This window comes from Rhipicephalus microplus, chromosome 4 (genome assembly GCF_043290135.1).
Source record: "Rhipicephalus microplus isolate Deutch F79 chromosome 4, USDA_Rmic, whole genome shotgun sequence".
Classification (NCBI taxonomy): Eukaryota; Metazoa; Arthropoda; class Arachnida; order Ixodida; family Ixodidae; genus Rhipicephalus; species Rhipicephalus microplus.
In genome coordinates, this window is record NC_134703.1 from 117,577,340 (window position 1) to 117,582,614 (window position 5,275).

Genomic DNA, 5,275 nt, shown 5'->3' on the forward strand with positions numbered 1-5,275 from the left:
CTCGGCGGCGGCGGATGCATTTCCAATGGAGGCGGAAATGTTGTAGGCCTGTGTGCTCAGATTTGGGTGCACGCTAAAGAACCCCAGGTGGTCGAAATTTCCGGAGCCCTCCACTACGGCGTCTCTCATAATCATATGGTGGTTTTAGGACGTTCAACCCCACATATCAATCCATCAATCACGACATGTAGAACCATTAGGATTGGCCCAAAAGTGTTAACCGAAAAGCGAAAATGTTGACAAAATCCTACGAAGGCAAACCACAGTGAATTTAAGAGGCTATACGTCAACGAACTTCAAGAATATCTATACACTAATTACGGGGGACCACGTGATATTGTAGCTGAGAACCATTAAGGTGGCAATAAGTTTTTGAAGCAGAATCTTGTTATTATTGTTACACGAAGACAGTGGGCTTAAAGCGCTGAGCTGGTGTATTTACGGCCAATATAGCTACTGCTCAAGCGGCCATAGGAGACGTCGTCATCTTACAGGCTGAGTGAGCTTTTTCGTGCTATTCGCTGCAACATCATCCTCGCGGCGGGTTGAGCTTAGCCCCGGTGCAAATCCCGGGGCATCAACCCGGGTAGATAAGCCTTCAGTCTTGCGACGTGAACAACCTCAACGCTGACGCGAGGCAGCAACCACATGTCGGCTGGTGTGAACTCGTACGTCACGTTAGACAGCTGGCGCAAGATCTTGCACGTCTCAGGGTAAGGATAAAAGAGTTCTTCCACAAATTTGACACAACGTTCGGTGTCCAGAGGAAGACAAGGAAATCAGGAGAAAATTGTGTTTCTAGGTGCTGGTGGTCGTAGCGCGGCCGTTGAGATGTTTGTGATGCTGTCAGGCGATGATGAGCGACCTCTCTGGCATGTGCGACCAAGAATATTGCATCGCGGATGTAATCAGTCATTGCGAACTGTACGCCAGAAGGTAGCATAACGTGTCAAAGGGCAAGACAGGGTCAAGGCCGTATAGAATGGTGAAAAACCGGCGGTGTCGTGAATGGCCGAATTGTAAGCAAATGTATTGTACTGTAAATCGGTTGCACGTCACGGTGCCCGTCAAAAACATGAATGACAAGCATCTTAGTTTGAGTGAAGTTCTGGCGCTCGGTGAGCCCGTTCATTTGAGAGTGGTACGCGGTAGTGACCTTGACTTCGGTAGAAGAGAAACGAAGCAGGTAATCTACCACCTTCGACAAAAAGTAACATCCATGATCTTTTAGCAGCTCTTGAGGGGCGCTTGAGGGAAGTCGGCAACTTCTGTAGTGGAGTTGCTCGGTAGCGCTCACGCAATGACATATTTATTCGCATAATCTATTGTGACGGCAATTTACTTGGTCTTTTTGGTAGAAATAGGGAATGGGCCGAGCAGGTCGAGGCCGACACAGAAATGGGCCTGTAGGATCTTAACTAGGCTGAAGCGAACCAGAAGGAGGTAAAGCAGGCATCTTCCGTAGCTGACATATGTCACAAGAAGCGAAATAGCGACTAGCAGAACAATAAAGACCGGGCCAGAAGAAGCGGCATGATAATGTTCGAGTGACGCCCATAGGGCTAGCAGTAGAAGCATCGTGAAGCTCTTGGAGCACGGCCTGTTGCGGGTGCTTGGGAACAACTACTAATAGCTGAGTACCACAGGATTGAAGGTTGCGCCGGTATAAAATGTCTTCATGCAATGTTAACATTCAGAGCGAAGGATAGCTGGAATAGTAGATTAGGCGGTCCATAATGTTTCGAAGAACAGGGTTTTGCCATTTCTGGTCACGTATCTTGAGAAAGCCCGATAAGCACAAAGTACAGATGTTCATGTCAACATGCGCGTTTGCCGGTTGATTCACGGGATTGAGAGAAGCAGTGAGCGTCGCTGTGCATGCGTTCAGATTAATGTACTATTGAGAAGACATACTCTCATGCTATGACAGAAGACATACTATGACAGCAAATGTCATATGTGTAGATGAGGAACAATAGCGGACCCAAGACTGACCCTTGAGACACTCCTGAGGACACATAAACTTCCAGATGACGCTTCAATGCCACAGCTCCTTTGAAATTTTGGAAAAGCGGCGACTAGTAATCTCCGCGGAGCGATTCCATCAGCCTAATTTAGCTGTAAAAAACAAGGCTGGCACACCAAACAGCGCATCTACCATTCACTTCGACAACACCCTCAAAGGCGACACTGTTTCTCTCTCATTGGGGGACACGAATGAGCGAGCGTTGATAACGGCTTCGAAGGGAAGCGTCTAAATTGATGGTGGATAACCGCAAGGAAAAGAGCGTCGTCATTGAAAACGTTGTCGAAGTGATTTGTAGATGCGCTGTTTGGTGTGTCGGTTTTCGTTTCGCCAGCTAAATTAGGCTCATTGCATCGCTCCGCGGCGACTACCAGTGGCATCTTTTCTGAAAATTCAATGTAGTTATTGACTATTCGTAGGAAGGGCTTGAATTCGCCCGTTTGACTCGACCGGCTATTACAACTGGTTGAAAAGGAAATTGTGTTATTTTCTATGATTACTGCCCCAATGAATGTTTGTACCCATCTGAAAATATCTTCCCCCGCAGGAAGGCAACGCCGCAAGTAGCACGCATATACCTCATTATTGTGATTTTTATAGAATATTGGACACATTTTTTGAAAAACCGTTTGTATTGGTGTTTGGCAGCCATGCACCGTTCAACCTAGATGCAGCCCCGTTGATGCTTGGCGGTACGTCTCCGTTCGGAAGACGAAATTCAATGATAATATTTTGAGCAAACCTTTGTGGTTGCTGTAGTCGTTAACGGTGAGAGCGTTATCAAAAAAAAAAGTGGTGCTACAGCGGTAAGAGCGTCCCTGACTGGACGCAAAAGATGGGCTAAGACTGCCATTCTGCGGCTGGTTAAAGAGCAATAAATGACCGGTAAAATGGGCAATCGCAGGGAACTGTGGGATACGACGGCTTCCGGTTCAAAGCACCACATGGGTCAGCCGCGGCACGCGCGCATTTTTGTACGGCTCCGTTAAAAAAAGCACCTCACCGTGTAATGTCAGTGCCCTAAAATTTTTTTTGGCAACCGTGACTGTGCCGATGACAAGCTGCGAAAGCCATGAACGGTCCGGAAACTTTTTTGTCGCACTAAAACGATGTGTGGTGCTTTTATGCTGCTCGAGGGGGTGGGGGGGCTGTCAGTTTGGCTAGCAGATCATTCGATACGCAAAACAGTTTTCTTTGTATTATAGAATACTGCGCATAAAAAGTCACCATTTTAAAGATCTCAGAGGATGGGGATGACCGTAGCAGTGTGCTAAGAGTTAATTTCGGGATCGCTGCTACGGCCGTACTCGTCAGTCGATCGGCATGAAGCGCAACACTTATTGAGCACGTTGAGATATTTTTTTCCTAGCCTTCAGCGCGCTATTAGATGCATTTCTTAGTCGAAGCCAAATGCTTGTTTGAACGCTGATCTTGGTCAAGCTGCACCACATGGCAGCACATAAACAATACAGTCAGACATAGAGGGCACCGAATAATCGAAACCCTGCGCTTTTTTAACGCACTTCTTTCTTTGGGTGCCGTCCTGGCGCACAGTTTGACCAAAATAAACGCAAATGGACTCGTCCAGCGCTTCGTGTAAACTTACTCTGGGGTGAATGTTTCGCGTTTTTTGTCAAGTATATGGGTGCAAAGGCCGGCGCTCATGTCGTATGACAGGTAGAATTCGCCCACGCGTTCCCATAATATTTTTGGTAGGCGCGCCTGAGCGACAATTTATTTCTCAATGTAATATTCATAGCAAATTCATGCGTAAGCTTTTTTTAGTGTGCAATACACACGTACCCTTGATAAAATGGTTTTCTCACACTTTGGCTTCAACGTTCCGTACTCAAGAGCTACCTGCTGCTGTGGCTCTCTCCACAGCCGCGGCCCACCTCATTTTTTTCTTCGTTCCATGGGAATTATACCTGCATTTGCCTTTCACGCTCGAGTAGGAGCACCCAACGGCTCAACAACCGACCATGGTTTATCAGGACGAAGATAAACGGGCGGCCGCACGCGCGAAACCATAATAATATGAGGCTTGCGGTGAAGCGGTTCGCCGTCGTCTACTCTTATCGAACCGGAAGCTGGTAGCAGACTCTGCATACCACAATCCCTCGCTCTTTTACTGGTCACCTATTGAACACCACGACCGGACTAGAGAAGAACCCATCGCGGATTTTATCTCTGCTTTCACCGAGCTACGATAATTATGGGGTGAGCGTAAGCAGAGAACATGGGGCTACAGTCAGGCCATGGATGCGGGCGTCACAGAGCAGTATTTATGAAAGATGAACCCTATGAGGGACACTTAGGTTTGCGGTTTGGTCACCACATCGCGGTTTATTAGGTTGTGGGGAAGTTTGAGCTTATCGTATTGGAAACACGCCGAATGGGCAGACGTGTAGCAACGCCGAGTTGTAGGAGTTATTCCCTCAAGCTATGGTCGTGATGCATTCCCTGACTTTGGCACAGCCGGATTTCGACAACATTTTGCTGGGCCAGAGCAGTGTGTGAGGAAAACGGTAGATATAAAAGGCGCGTTTCTAAAGCCTCTGTAGTGCGCTATGACGGCGCAGGGGATAGTGTGCCCGAATCTGTTGTCATGGACCGAGAAGTCACAGGCTTAACTTGCAATCACAGAACTTGTTTATCTGCGTTTTTTATAAGCATTTTTGGATGTCGTTTTCGTGATGCGAATACTTCACTGAAGTTTTCTAGAACTTGCCATAAAACATTTTGGGGTGAAATAAATTGACCAACTTATGACGACCCATAGTATACGCGGGCACGGGCAACGCGTGACTGGGAACATGCCTAATGAGTCATGCGAAACGTGTTTTTTTTATGTTCTTCAAGATACGACCTAGTAGAAATGGCGGCCATCACTTTTGCACTATTATGGCAACTTTACCTGGTAGAAATGGTGGCCATTACTCCTGAAATAATATAGAAAGTTTACTGCATACTATGGTGTACACAATGAAGCGGTCACGGGAGAGGGTGGGGGTGATAAAGGAATCAGTTAGATAGATAGATAGATAGATAGATAGATAGATAGTTAGATAGATAGATAGATAGATAGATAAGAACTGTTAAACTGCCTTTCAATATTTGAAATTTAAGGGCACCACACTCCCACCGTAAACTTGGCCTGACTCATTATCTCGAAAGAGAAAAAGTACCTTTTTTTTCTTGTTACAGAGGTTCAACTCTATAATGATGACACTTGGTGGGTATCGGGAG